Source organism: Hylobates moloch, unplaced genomic scaffold, assembly GCF_009828535.3.
Source record: "Hylobates moloch isolate HMO894 unplaced genomic scaffold, HMol_V3 SCAFFOLD_4, whole genome shotgun sequence".
Taxonomy (NCBI): Eukaryota; Metazoa; Chordata; class Mammalia; order Primates; family Hylobatidae; genus Hylobates; species Hylobates moloch.
In genome coordinates, this window is record NW_026652279.1 from 111,042,803 (window position 1) to 111,058,591 (window position 15,789).

General features: G+C 36.3%; 1 protein-coding gene across 13 annotated transcripts in view; it reads right to left on the reverse strand.

Annotated features, from left to right (window-relative positions):
- Positions 1-15,789, reverse strand: part of CAB39L (calcium binding protein 39 like) — a 135,132-nt gene that overhangs the window by 114,303 nt on the left and 5,040 nt on the right. For 9 of the 13 annotated variants that reach the window (XM_058437883.1, XM_032150885.2, XM_032150892.2 and 6 more), the window contains exons 2-3: positions 6,398-6,535; positions 5,632-5,707 (exon numbers count right to left, since the gene is read on the reverse strand). The gene's annotated coding sequence lies outside the window, so the exon portion shown is untranslated. Of the gene's footprint in view, positions 1-98; positions 116-5,631; positions 5,708-6,397; positions 6,536-12,982; positions 13,003-15,789 lie in introns of those variants that run through there. The other 4 variants (XM_058437894.1, XM_058437888.1, XM_058437886.1 and 1 more) reach the window with 3 other exon arrangements.

Here is a 15,789-nt window from a genome sequence, read left to right on the forward strand (position 1 = left end):
AAAAAAATTGTTGATATCACTTATCTTACTTCATTTGAACTGCTATATCAGAATAACATAGATGGGTGGCTTATAAACAATATAAATTTATTTCTCACAGTTCAGGAGGCTGGGAAGCCCAAGATGAAGGTGCCAGCAGATTCATTGTCCAGTGAGGGCCCACTTCCTGGTTCACAGATGGCCATCTTTTCGCTGTATCCTCACATAGTGGAAGGCGAAACAAGCTCTCTCAGGACTCTTACAAGGACACTAATCTTATTCATGACAGCTACACCTTCATGACTTAATCACCTCCTAAAGGCCCCATGTCCAAATACCATCTCATTAGGGATTAAGTTTCAGCATAGGAATTTTGTGGGGACACAATCAGTCTACTGCATCAATCAACCTCTAGTGCCAGTATCAAATTAGTTGTCTACTGTGTAACAATTATCCAAAACTTGTAAGCTTAAAACACATAGCCTAAGATTTATTATTTCACATAGTTTCTGAGAGTCAGGAATCCAGGAGCAGTTAGCTAAATGGTTCTGACTCAAATGTCAGCCTCAGGCAGGAATGCAATCATCATGAAGTTTGACAGGAGCTGGAAGAAGGACTACTGGCTACTGGCTAGAGGCTTTGGTTCTTTGCTGTTTGGGCCTCTCCATAGGGATGCTCACTTGGCTAGCTTCTCCCGGGGCAAGTGATCAGCAAAAGTGTGATAAAGATGGAAATCGCAATGTCTTTAATAATCTAATCTTAAAATTAACATTCTGCTGTTTTTTATTGGTCACACAGACCAGTCTTGGCACAGTATGGAAGAAGAATGAACCCACAGGGTGCAAATACCAGCAGGCGGTGGGGGCCATCTTGGAGGCTGGCTGCTGCAGTGGCTTGGCAATTCCAGGGAGAGTCTCATTTACAACATCCAAATAAGGAAGGAAAGAAACAGGGAGGGAAAGGGGGAACTTCTTCACATAACTTCTCTTTTCTTAGGGGGAAAATATTGTTCAGGGAGCTCTCCAATAAACTTCTATATCTCTTTGGCCTGAAGAGAATAAAACAGTTACCCACTAAGTGCAAAGGAGCCTAGAAAAATAAGTATCTGGCATTTTTTGCCTCAATCATAAAAAGAAAGCAGGAAAGTAGGAGGTTGGTATGACTTTTGCATAGACAATCAACGGTCTGCCACAAAGGTTAAGTAAAAAGCATAGCAAAGATAAACAAGTCAATGATTACAACCACATATTTTGAATATATATTTCTAAATCCCAGAAATTAAATGGCTTACCTCAAAGATGTCCGAAAATTTGTTAAGTTGATACAAATGTAAACAAAAAATGCTAAATTAATATTCCTCACTATAATTATACAGCATTTTATAATATCCAGATTGTTCATATGTATTCTTTACAATAGCCTTGAAAGAAAACTAAAGCAAATATTATTATATTAGTCCCACTTTACAGATAAGAAACATGAATCAATGGTATGACCATAGCTCACTGCAGCCTTCAACTCCCGGGCTAGAGTGATGCTCCTGCCTCAACCTTCCTAGTAGCTGGCCCTACAGGCATGCCACCATATTGGCTAATTTTTAAAATTTTTTTAGAGATGAGGTCTTACTATGTTGCCCAAGCTGCTCTTGAATTCCTGACCTCAAGCAGCCCTCCTGCCTCAGCCTCTCAAGTAGCTGAAATTACAGGCATGAGTCACTGCACCCAGCAAAAAATTACCATTTTTGACAACACTAATGCTATAGTAATTTGCTTAACCCACTATCACTGACATTAGGTTACTTCCCATTTGTCACTCTCGTGGTCAATCCTATCAAAATATTTTCATGCATTATTTTTCCCTCCTTACTTAGTTTATTTTATTAGGAAAAATACCACAAATTGGTTGACTGGGTCAAAACATACATACATTTTTAGAACCTTGCTATATGCTGATTTCTAAAAGTAATTTAATATAGTTTAGTTAACTAAAGATGCTACCAGCATGAGTATACCATGAGGTTCACCAAAACCTCACCATCCCCAAGTACCTTGCTGAATTCTTGCTTATTTAGAATGAAATAAAATGTTCTCTTATAGTTTTAATTTGCATTTATTTGATTACTTGTGGGATTGAACACTCCTTTTTGTGTTTTTCACTTTGTTCTTGTGAGAACTATAAATTCATATCTGTATTTCGTTTACTATAGTCTTGAGATTTTTCTTATAAAATTAGTAAGTTATTTCTCATAAACATGCTTTGTTATTTGGTTCAAATATTTCTTCTAATGTTACCTTTTTAATTTTGGTTTAACCAACATTCATTTGTACAAAAGATGTTATATAATAATTCTATTCTATAAAATGCTCTTCAGTGTTTTGTTTTGTTTTTTCACTCCAAAATGGAAAAGTTACTAGCTGTCCAAAAAGTTGATAAACATGCTACCAGCTATAATACTTATTCTCCTTTTAATCAGCCTGGGGTTTATTTTGATCTATGATGTTCAATTTAAATTTAGTTGCAGAATTCAAAAATTGTACTTAACTAAAGATGCCCTTTTGCATGCTGCTAACTGCTATAGATAGTTGGGCGGATTAAGATAACCCAAATAATGTGGAACTACTATAAATAATATAAATGCTGTGAATTTAACTATAAAATCTACCATAGGAAATCAGTAAGGCATGCATAAACATTACCTAAAAGAGACAAAACAGCTCCCAGACCCACACAAGGTGGCTATAACCTAATTGAAAGTGCTCTAACATTATCTATTTTAGAAGACAAATGGGTCATTCAGAAGGGGCACTGGTCAGCCACTGGCGTATACGGCAGGGAAAAAAGTTACTGGGTTTTTCTCCTTTTTCAATTAATTCTTCCTACTAACCATACATTTCTTTTTTCACCAATCATTTTCAAGAGTTTTTTAGCTTCCTGTGTTTGTTATGTGGTACTCCCACTCTCCTTTATTTAAGAAGTTAATGATTTTAGTTATTTCTTATTTTATCCGAGAGATTAAACTTTTTCTCAAGTACACTCTAGGTGAGTTGTCTGGTCTCAGGGTCTGGATGTTTCTGATCTGGAGGCGAGACTGGTATTGATATGGCTGCCTAAGGCTATCTTTGCTGATGTTATCAAATCTTTGAATCCTAATTCATAATTCCTGTTAATACTGCAAGTATCATACCTGTTCTCTTCCTATTTTCATAGAATTGCATTGAAAGGCTTAATGGTCATATAATCCAAATAGAAACTCAATCTGCAAGCCTTTCACATGAATTATTATCAAGACATCTTCCTCTATTCACTGTTTCTATTTTCTGGCTTTATTTCTTTAAAAAGTGTTCTGTTAAGAAATAATTAACAATAAGCTGCACATATTTAAAGTGTACAACTCAAAAAGCTTGGACATATGTGTATTTACCTGTGAAACCATCATCACATCAAGATAGTGAACCTCCTAAATCTTTCCTATCCCTTTGAATTCCTTTCCTCCCTTCTCTTGTTGTCTCCTCTGCATTTGATATGCTTCCGTTGCTATACAGCACTTATATTTTTCAGAATTTTTAATAAGTGTAATATATTCTTTTTTGTCTGGCTTCTTTCACATAGCATAATTGTTCTGGGGTTCATCCACTTTGTTGCAAATATTGCTGAGGAGTATTTCATTGTATAGATATACCACAATTTTGTTATTCAATTACCTGTTAATAACTACTTTGGAAAACGGTTTTAGCAGCTTCTTAAAAAATAAAAAAAGGCTGGGTGTGGTGGCTCATGTCTGTAATCCCAGCACTTTGGGAGGTCAAGGCAGGTGGATCACTTGAGGTCAGGAGTTCCAGACCAGCCTGGCCATCATGGTGAAAACCCGTTGCTACTAAAAATTAAAAAATTACCTGGGCTTGGTGGCACACTCCTGTAATCTCAGCTACTTATGAGGCTGAGGCAGGAGAATTGCTTGAACCTGGGAGGTGGAGGTTGCAGTGAGCCAAGACTGCACCACTGCACTCACTCCAGCCTGGACAACAGAGTGAGACTCTGTCTTAAAAAAATAAAAAATAAAAAATAAAATAAAAAACAAAAAATAAAAAAAACTACCTACCATTCCATTCCTAGGAATTCACTCAAAAGAAAAGAATGCATATGTCCATGTAAAAACTTAAACATGAATATTCATAGTATCTTTATCTGTATTAGCTAAAAATTAGAAACAATTCATCTCCATCTACACAGCATAGATAAACAAATTGTGGTATATTCATAAAGTGACATACTACTTGGCAATAAAATGGAATAAACCTATTAATATACATTACAGACAATACGAATAAATCTCAAAATAACTAAGCTGAGTAAAAGCAAAACAAAACAATGAGTATTTATTTCTTGCCAATTCTTTTTTTAATGTACCTGGTCACTTTATAGCCCCTTACTCTTTATTTATGTTTTATAATCCCTATTTTATTTATTGAACATATTAAACTATGTACATATGTACATATTTAGACATACATACAAGCTCTCAATCTGTTGCCCAGGCTGGAGTGCAGTGGTGTGACCATGGCTCACTGCAGCCTTGACCCCCAGACTCCAGCGATCCTCCCACCTCAGCCTCCTGAGGTATGCACCACCACACCCAGCTAATTCTATTTATTGTAGAGATAGGGTTTCACGATATTGCCCAGGCTGGTCTTGAACTCCCGGGCTCAAGCGATCCTCTTGCCTCAGTCTCCCAAAGTGCTGAGATTATAAGTGTGAGCTACTGCAACGGGCCATAAACATATTTATTTCATGTAATGTATATTTCTAATAATCAAAATCTCTATAGATCTCTTTCAGTTGTTTGCTGTTTCTGCTGACTCTTGCTCTTGGTGTTTTGATGTTTTCTCCCTTGCTACATTTTGCAATTTTAAAAAATGTACACGCGTTTATTTGTTAGAATTTTAACTACAATTATTTAATGAATGCATTGATTGTACATTCCTCCATGGAGGATTTTTTATTGGTCTTACAAGGTACCTGAGAGTATTACAGACTGAGGTCCAATTTAAATTAAAATCCTCCACTTGTGGAGTTTTAGAAACTATAAAAATTGTGTAAATTAAGGCCCTAAATTCAAGTGAATGTGAGCTGATAACCAAGAATTATTAGGGAAGATTTTAAGTCTACCCAGAACTGAATATCTTTGCAAGATGGTCTCTGATCAGGCTTCTTACCTTTATATGGGACCCAGGGATCTTTTTCTCTACTCCTCATCCTGCTCCTTACACAAAGTTTCAATGCCAACAGAAATCCATGGATGACCCCAAAGTATTCAAGGACTTCAGCACCTGCTTATCTCACAGGATATATTATACTTGTTTTGTTTCTAGCCCCAGGAAGTTTCCCTTATTTTCTTAATGGGCTCATCCATTCATGTTAAAGGATATTTTTTATACTGAATCTAGTACTTTACATGTTTGGTGGAGGGAGGAATTCAGGCTCTCTAGTCTATCATATTGCTATAAATCAGTCTACTATTTCTGCAATGGCTTTATAAAATTTAAATACAATATTATATTTATTCCTGATACATTTTATTTTGGTATGTTGAGTATAGTCTACACGTCTGTCAAGAGCACTTAAAATCTTGATTGAGTCATCATAGTAGCTTACCTTAGAAGTTGTATATCATTTGCAAATTTGTTTGAACCTTCTTAGCTTTCACCAAAGTCACTGATCACCACAGCTTCTGACAAAAAGAAAAGCTTTAGAATTAATTTTTAAAATCTTTATAGTAAATCCAACATATTTTCTTATTGCTTTCAGGTATACAGAATTACAAATTAAATTTCCATCATAATCAAATACTAATACATCAAATTAAAACAGGTAAATTTTCATATCCCAATAACTCAAGTGACAGACCTTTCAAACAGTAGTATTGAACTGAATGAAAAATATATTTATCATCAAGGGAAACCAGTAGAAGTATAAAGCATTAGTTTGGGTAAAGGGGGCTCTAGTAACTCTGAAATCTCCAACAGCCCCCATCTTCAAAGGGAAGAAACACAATTTATTTAAACTAGTATCTTAAAGGTCGATGTTTACAAAAAGGCTGTGGGAAGGCTTTCCTGACTGAAGGACGCTTTCTTCCCCTTAGATGTTCAGTAAAATTTTAGCTGTTTCATATTTCTATTGTTTCATAGCACAAAACAGAAGAGCACTGAAGGATCATAAAGGGAAGCTTTGAAGGGTTTCTTGCTTTTAACAACATCATGAAAACCCGTGCCTGCTAGATTTTTTCTTTTCTACTTCACCACTTTTAGTTCACATCTTTACTAATTTCAGTCACCAACGGCAATTTCTGTAAAATCTATCTCCATCACAAGAGTGTATACGCGTGTGCTTGTTTCCCCATCAGAAATAAGAGAAAACTTACACTTCTCTCCTTTAGTGCATTGCTCTTGCATGAAGAATGAATAAACCACTGATTTGGGGTTCGCATCTTTACGTTCTGAGCAGCAACTTAGAACACTTTGCTCCTGATATTCTTTCTTCTCAATATTTGATGGATATCCTGCAATAATGTAGGAAAAACAGCACAGGCTTTGGAGTCACATCAATCTGGGTTTAAATCTCAATCTTCTACTTAGTAACTGGCTAATCTGAAGCAAATCTCTCTGAACCTAGTGGGAAAATAAGATGGGTCTCAATGTATAGCTGCAGGAAACAAATGATATAGCATATATATAGTGTCGGCAAAGTGCCTACAATATAACACAAACTCTATTATGTTAGCTTTCCTGTGTAATTTTATGCTTCATTTTCCTTTACTCAGTCAAAGGAATTTCCAGACTAAATTTACTTAAGTTATAGCCTTGATAAATTCTATGGTTTTGTCCAACAATTATCAACATTTTAGGCCAGGTGTACTGGCTCATGCCTGTAATCCCAGCACTTTGGGAGGCCGAAGCAGGAGGATTAAGCCTGGGAGTTTGGGACCAGCCTGAGCAATATGGTAACACCTCATCTCTACAAAAATAAAATTTAAAAAAAAAAACATTTTGCAACACCTAATGCTTTCAAAATAGCAGCACATCAACACTACTACTACTGAATATATCCCACCAAGACAGTACATTTCAAAATCTATGTTCTAGAGCCACTAGAATTTGTTCCTTTTTGTGTGTGGTTATGTCATCAAAATGCGATATAGTTGTGTAAACTTGTTTCATTTCCTTTTCAGATTTTTCTTTCATTCTACTTTTTTATTTAATCCCATTTTTGAATATGTAGACATACATGATGATTTAGGGTTAAAACTATAGAAACAACTTCTATTTAGAGAAATCTCTCTTCTGTTGTTGGCACCTTTACCCTGCTCCTTCCTTCTGCGGATAGATTGCATACTTTTCCATGCCTTTGTTTTTTCCACTTCCTATTGTATTCTACAGATCATTCTCTATTGCTATATACAGACTTTCTCCCTTCTTTTTTGTGACCTCTATGGAAAGACAGAGACTTGGAAGGGGCACAATCTACCTGCAGACTATTGTACTGTCTGGATGCACCTTAGTTTATGCAATCAGTTCTCTATTAACGGGCATTTCAGTTATTTCCAATCTTTTGCAAATGCAAGTAATATACTGCTATGACTAACCTTCCTTTGACTATTCCCTCCCATGCAGTTTATGCTTATGTATCCTTACCAGCAATGTATCAAAGTGCCTATTTCCCCACAGTCTACAGGGCCTATTGTATAACTTTAGGATTTTGTTGAGAAATGCTTTAACATAGCTTTAATTTGTATTTTTCTTTGTATGGCTGAAGGTGGAACATCTTTTATTTTATTTTTGAGATGAAGTCTTGCTGTGTTGCCCAGGCTGGAGTGCAGTGGCACGATCTGGGCTCACTGCAGCCTCCGCCTCCCAGGTTCAAGCAATTCTCCTCCCTCCGTCTCCCCAGTAGCTGGGATTATAGGTGCTCACCATTACACCTGGCTAATTTTTGTATTTTTAGTAGAGGTGGGGTTTCACCATGTTGGCCAGGCTGGTCTCGAACTCCTGACCTCAAGTGATCTGCCTGCCTTGGCCTCCCAAAGTGCTGGAGTTACAGGTGTGAGCCACCACGCCCAGTCTGGAACATCTTTTATATGTCTGTCACGTGCATTTCTTTTTCATATCTTTGGCCCATTTTCCTACTGTGTTGATGGTCTTATTTGCCTGGAATTTTACGAAGGTGTTTTCACCAAGGAGGTTAGCTCTTTGTGATATGAGTCCAAATATTTTTCCCCGCTTTGTTGCTTGCCTTTTGACTTTGCTCATGGCATTTTTCACCATTTAAATACTTTTTTTATTAATATAGTAGGATTTATCATGGTTTTTCTTTAAGAATGAGTCATAGTTATAAAATCTTTGGCTTATACTTTCATAGACTTTAAACATGTTGTTCCATGGCTGTTTTGCCTTGTATGTTGCTGTTTAGAAGTCTGTTGCTAACCTCTCCTTTCTGTCTGGAAGCCCAGAGGAATTTTTCTTCATCATTTTGAAAGTCCAACTGTTTTACTAGGACATGACTTGGAACTGACCATTCTGGATCAATTTTCCCAGTACACAATGAGCCTTTTCAACATGTAGATTGGAGTCATCTCTTATTTCCAGAATGTTTTCATGGATTGAAGCTTAACTATTAGCTTTGCTATAGTTTTTTTCTTCTTAGGAACTCTACTTTTACTTATCTTCTATATCAATCACTTTCTATTACTTTTTAACCTTTCTTCATTTAATTTTCATTCTCTTGGTTGTTTTCATACCTTTTCTCAATGCTCCTTATATTCAGTCCAATCTTTTCTTATGTACCTTGGAATTTAGCTTCATTTTTTTCTTTACGATTTTTTTTTTTTGAGACAAGAATCTCTCTATATTGCCCAGGCTGGCCTCAAACTCCTGGGCTCAAGCCTCTCAAATAGCTGGAACTACAGGCATGCACCACTGCATCTGGCTTTAACTTCATTTTAAAAGCTGATTTTTCTTTTGATTCATTTTATCTCCTGAGTTCAGTAAATTCACTTTTCATATCTTCCTATTTTTGTCCATTTGTTTTGCAGTTTTGAATTTGGATTTCAGACTTTTTATCTCTACAAATGTTAGTTTAAGGATATTTTAAATTCTGGTAGGAGTACTGTGCTGTAGTTTTATTTAGTGCTATAGTTGGATGTTTTGGGAACACTTTTCATCAGCTAAAATTTTTTAAAAACTTTTTTCTTTATTTTTTGTAGAGACTAGGCCTCACTATATTGCCCAGGCTGGCTCGAACTCCTGGACTCAAGTGATCCCCCCCACCTTGGCCTCTCGAAGGGCTGAGATTACAGATGTGAGCCACTGTGCCCGGCCCAGTTGAAATGTTTTGACTATCATTTTGTTTTCCAGCTAAAGTAACTTTATGTGGATGTTGCCTGCCATCTTCTGTTCATCTTGAAGTATTTTATTTTTCCTAAACCAGATATAGTCGTGTATAGGCAGAAGCAAGGAATTTAGATGACTTAACTGGATTTCTTAGTAAATAGTACCTAATAAAGTGTTTGTTTGTTTTTAATTAATGACACCTTTTTGTGTGGGAGAAATGATTATCTATTTTCTATTGTTTCACCAAGATCCTTAATTTCTACTACCTCTTCTCTTTATCACCAAGCCTCCAGATAGATGGTGACCCTTCCAAGGCACCCTCTTTCCTTTCCCCAGAAGCAGTACTTTCCTGAGACTGCATCTTTGGTCTCATTTTATTTCAAGTCTCTTATTTTGTCTAACGGATCTTACACCTCTTCTCACTTCTCTATTCAGGGTGGGGCTTTCTCTTTCTGGGAATTATCTGTATTCTGCTACCCCTAGGTCCTGCAACCGCTCCTCTTTTTTACAGTCTCCACCTCGCTTGCCACTTCTCCATGGATTCTGCTAGACTGCAGTGTTGATTTCCCTGCATGCCCAGAGACATTTTGCTAGCTATTAATGTATGCTTACATATCAATAAATTTGTATGGCTTTTCTCTTGTTAACCTACTGTTAGTTTACTTCAGCCAACTCAGTTATCAAACCTTCAGAAGGGAAATTTAAGCTTCCCTGCAAACTGCTGGTTATTATTTAATATTATTATTATTATTTTGACACAGGGTCTCACTCTGTTGCCCAGGCTGTAGTGCAGTGGTGCAATCGCAGCTCACTGTAGCCTTGACCTCCTGCGTTCAAGAGATCCTCCAACCTCTCAGCTTCCTAAGTACCTGGGACAACAGGTGTGTGCCATTATGCCCAGTTAATTTTTTTATTTTTTATTTTTTTTTAAGAGACAAGGTTTTGCCATGTTGCCCAGGATGGCTGGTCTCAAACTTCTGGGCTCAAGCAATCTTCCTGCCTCAGCCCCGCAAAGTGCTGGGATTACAGGCATTAGCCACCATGCCCAGCTGGTATTATTTTTATTAGTGTTCTATCTTGCACTTCTGAGTATGTTTAAGCTTCCACCTGTCCGCTTCAAGGGCTTTTTTTCTCCCAGCTAATTCCTAAGAGGCAAACAACCTTATTCTACTTCTCACTCACCCTCCTCTTTTCCTCCCATTTTTTTGTGGGTTATATTATTTCTACAATGTCAGACCATGTAATATTTACATACTATTCTATCATCATTATCCTCATCTTTTAATCTTGATGCTACACACAAAATATATTCGATTTGCTCACCACCTGACCTTATGTTGAAGATTTTCCAGTCATTTCTTGGTTGTCTGAAATTTGTTCTCTAGTATACTCTTCAGAAGGATTCATGGGAACAATTATAGTCATTTTCCTTGAATTATTTCATGTTTATAAATGTTTGTCAATGCCCTGAATTCTTGAAGGGTGGTTTGGTGAGATAGGAATTATTTTATGTCTTTGAATAAATACTTTCTTAATATCTGACATAAAATGTTGCCACCAAAAATCCAATCTGACTTTCTTTGCAAGTGACCTGCTCTTTTTATTTCCCCCATCAATGCAAAAAGGGTTTATTTTTTAAAATCCAACAATTTTACAGGACCATATCTCAGTGTTAACTGTTGTGGGTTGATTTCTCCAGGTTTACAGTATGCCTTTCAACATATGTTACATTTAAACCTACTTTAATGTTAAGTGTTCTTGAATTATAGTCCTAATAGTTGTTCCGGTCCATTGCTTTGGCTTACGTTGTTTTACTGTAGTAAAATAAGTAATATAAAATTTACTGTTTTAAAGTATTCAGTAAGTGGCATTAAGTATATTCAGTGTTACATAAACATCACCACTATCCTTTGGCTTACATTTGGGGAACTCCATTTATATTTTTTCTAGCTCTCTTTGCCTGTCTTTTCTCTTTCTCCTTTTTAAAAATCTTTTTATTTTCTTCATTTTTCTATTTTTCTTATTGTACTTTCTGCGATGTATATTCACTCTTGGTTTCTAATGTAATCGTCACTTTAAACTGTCTTTTTCTTAATCTTTTATTGAGTTTTGTCTGCTCTCATTGCACCTCCTTCTATGGTCTAGCCATCTCATTTCTTTTTTTCCCTTGAAAACACAGAAAAAGGTGAATTTTATTTACTTTTTTATAATTTCAAGTTTTCTTTTAGATTTGGGGGTACATGTGCAGATTTGTTACATGGGTATACTGTGTAACGCTGAAGTCTGGAGTATGACTGATCCTGTCATCCAAGTACTGGGCATTGTACTTAACAGTTAGTTTTTCAACCCTTATTGCATTCCTTCCCTGCATAGTCTTCCACAGTTTATATGTAACCAATCTATCCCTGATGGACACGTAGGTTGATTCCACGTCTTTGCTCTTGTGACTAGCACCATGATGAACATATGAGTGCATACATTTTTTTGGTAGAACAATTTCTTTTGGATATACACCCAACAATGGGATTGCTGGTCAAATGGTAGTTCTGAGTTTTTTGAGAAACCTTCAAACTGATTTCCACAGTGGCTGAACTAATTTACATTCCCACCAACCGTGTGTAAGTGTTCCCTTTACTCTGAAGCCTTGCCCACATCTGTTTTTTTTTTTTTTTTTTTTTTTTTTTTCTTGTTGAATTAACTTCCTTATAGATTCTGGATATTAGACCTTTGTCAGATTCATAGTTTGCAAATATTTTCTCCTATTCTGTAGGTTATCTGTTTGCTCTGTTAATAGTTTCTCTTACTGTGCAGAAGCTCTTTAGTTTAATTAGGTCCTACTTGGCAACTTTTGTTTTTGTTGCAATTGCTTTTGAAGACTTAGTCATAAATTCTTTCCCAAGGCTGATGTGCAGAATGTTTCCTAGACTTTTTCCTAGGATTCTTACAGTTTTGAGTTCTTACATTTAAATCTTTAATCCATCTTGAATTGGTTTTTGTATGTGGTGTAACGTAGAAGTCCAGTTTTGTATGTGGTGTAAGGTAGAAGCCCAGTCTTACACACATGGCTAGCCAGTTATCCCAGCACCATTTATTGAATAGGAAGTTCTTTCTCCATTGCTACCTTTTGTCAATTTTGTTGACCAGATGGCTGTGGGTGTACAGCTTTATTTCTGGGTTCTCTATTCTGCTCCATTGGCCTATATGTCTGTTTTTGTACCAGTACCATGCTTTTTTGGTTACTGTAGCCTCAAAGTATAATTTGAAACAAGCTACACATTCAGTAGCACTGAATGTGTAGGTTGCTTTGGGCAGTGTGACAATTCTAATGATATTGATTCTTCCAATCCATGAGCATGGAGTGTTTTTCCATTTGTTTGTGTCATCAGTGATTTCTTTCAGCAGTGTCTTGTAGTTCTTGTAGAGATCTTTCACTTCCTTGGTTAGAGGTATTCCTAGGCAGTGTGTGTGTGTGTGTGTGTGTGTGTGTGTGTGTGTGTGTGTGTGTGTGTGTGTATGGCTATAGTAAACAGGACTGAATTCTTGATTTGGCTCTCAGCTCCAACATTATTGGTGTAGAAACGCTACTGATTTTTGTACAGAGTTTGTATCCTGAAACTTACTGAAGTTATCAATTCCAAGAGCCTTTGGTGGAGCCTTTAGGGTTTTCCAGGTATACAATCAGATCATCAGCGAAGAGAGATAGTCTGCCTTCTTTTCCTATGTGGATGCCTTTTGTTTCTCTTGCCTGATTGCTCTGGCTAGAACTTCCTACCTATCTCATGTCTGAGCTCTTCTTATTTCTGATTTACGTGGTTCTTTCAAAGATTTCATCTTTTCCTTAAATTCTCTTAGCTTACTCTGAAATATTTAGATTGTTATTTTCATCTGCTTTGTGGCCACATTTTTGGGGTATGTTTTTATAATCTCGTGTAATGTTTCATGGCTTATTTTGATGATTTTCTTATAATGATTTAGTGTATATATATATGTATATATATTCCCTTTTCCCATATATTTATATAACTATATACTAAAAGGAGGTTCCAGGTTAGGTACAGTGGCTTACGCTTATAATGCTAGCACTTCGGGAAGCCAAAGCAGGAGGATCACTTGAGTCCAGGAGTTTGAGACCAGCCTGGACAACATAGCAAGATGCCATCTCTACAAAAAATTAGCCAGGCATGGCGGTGCATATCTACAGTCCCAGCTACTCTTGAGGCTGAGGAGGGAGGTTCACTTGAGCCTGGGGGGTCAAGGCTGCAGCCAGCTGTGATCATGCCACTGTATTCCAGCCTGGGCAACATAGCGAGATTCCATCTCTAAAGAAAATAAAAAGGAGGTTCCTATGTTACACTGTATGGACATGCTGGAGTTTACAAAAACCTATTTCCTAATGGAATCTGGTTGTTTCCAGTTTTGGCCAATTACAAATAAAATCGCTATAAATATTTGCAGAGCAGCCAATATAGGTTTTCATTTCACTATTCATCAGAGAAGCATACAATCATCAAAGGGGAAATTAAAACCACAATGAGATACCCCTCCATACCTCATATAAAGGCTAAATATTTTAGCTGATAATGCCAAGTGCTGACAAGGATGAAAAACTACTGGAACTCTCTTATCTTGGTGGTAAATTTCAATCCAGAGTGGGCTTGCCAGATCATGTGATAAGGATACGTTTAATTTTATAACAAACTGTCAAATTGTCTTCTAGGTGGCTGTACTATTTGCAGTCTCACCAGCAAGACTAAGGTTTCTCCTTGTTTTGCATCCTTGCCAGGAAATGTATTGTTTGTTTTGACATTCTGAGTAAGAGGTTGTGTAGTAGTATCTCACTGTGGTTTTAATTTGCATTTTTCCAATGACCGTGGTTTTAATTTGCATTTTCCCAATGACTATTCTATACTTTTTTCATTTAACACAAAATGGTAACCACTTTCCTATGTCATTCAATAGCCTATGCCACTATTCTTTGAAAACTTTTAAAAGACTGAAAAATATAATGATGGGATGTGTCATAATTTATAAAACCATTCTTCTACCATTAGATATTTGTTATTTCCAACTTTTCACAAGTACAAAATTACACTGTGATTATAAAGCTTTGATTGTATCTCTATTTCCTTACAAGTTTCTTAGAAAAGATCAAAAGGTATATGAACTTTTGTTTCTTGATGCATTTTGACAAATTGCTTTCTAAAAAAGTTATACAAGTGTACTTTTGTACAAATAGTGACTAAGGATTTTTATCTCCCTATATCACATACTATATTATTTTATAGAGGTTTACGAAATAAATTCTTTCTTTAATTACAATTGTTTTTTATGTAAGCCATTTGTTCTTGTTCTGTTATCATGAGCTTATTTATGTAGTTTGTTCATTTCCTATCAGGGTATTGATGTTTTTATTTGTTGATTTGTAAGAGATAAGCACATTATCCAAAGGTATAGATTACACACTTTTCATGTAAAGCCTAATAGGCCTACTCTGGCAGCTTCTCACTCAATTCTTTATTCAACTTGAAATATACTTCAAATGAGCAAACATTTATCAAATGTCAACTGCATACAAAACACTGTTAGACTCCAGAAGGAGTACTGCCTCCCAAGAAGGAGTTATTTTGTTTCTCACATTATAAAATATGCATACATTAAGAATTTGAGTAGAGCAAACCCTTGAACAACAATGGGGATTAGAGGTACATACACTCCCTACCCCATGCAGTCTCCTGCTCCCCTAGTAACTAATAGCTTACTGTTGACTGGAAGCCTTATTGATAATATAAAGAGTCTATCAACACATTTTGTATTTTGCAAAATATGGAACATTTTCACATCTGCAGGTGTGGCTGCACCTTCATGAATTATCTTTTTTTTCTTTTTTCTTTTCTTTTTTTTTTACAATGATCCTTATGCTGGATCCATTTATCTTGAAATGGCAGGCAAAAGCAGCTTCAGACCTCAATCTACAGTACATATGAAGCATTTAAACTGTTTCTTTTAATGTCATGACTTTTCTCTGCTTCTTGCAGGGACTTCCAACATCACTAGAGGTACTCTGTATGGGTCCCATGGTGTTCAAGGTTTATGGTATTGGACTAACCACGAAAAATATGTGAGAACAGCAAGATCACTTTACACTGCCATGCACAATTTACTGGAGAGATGAACTGCTCACATGGAGATGATCAGCATCACAGGGCTTTTTAAGCAGATACTCACAGCACTTCACTTCACTACAATAGCAACCAGAGAGACCTACAAAATTCTTACGGTAATACAGTAAGTACTACAGTCATTTACTATGTACTGCAGTCATTTATGCAGTTACGGTTTAATACTGCATCCTTACACTTTACATTTCTCTCCATTACAAATGGTGCCAAGAACAATCTGCATTTGTGTAAGTTTTGGTAAATTTTAA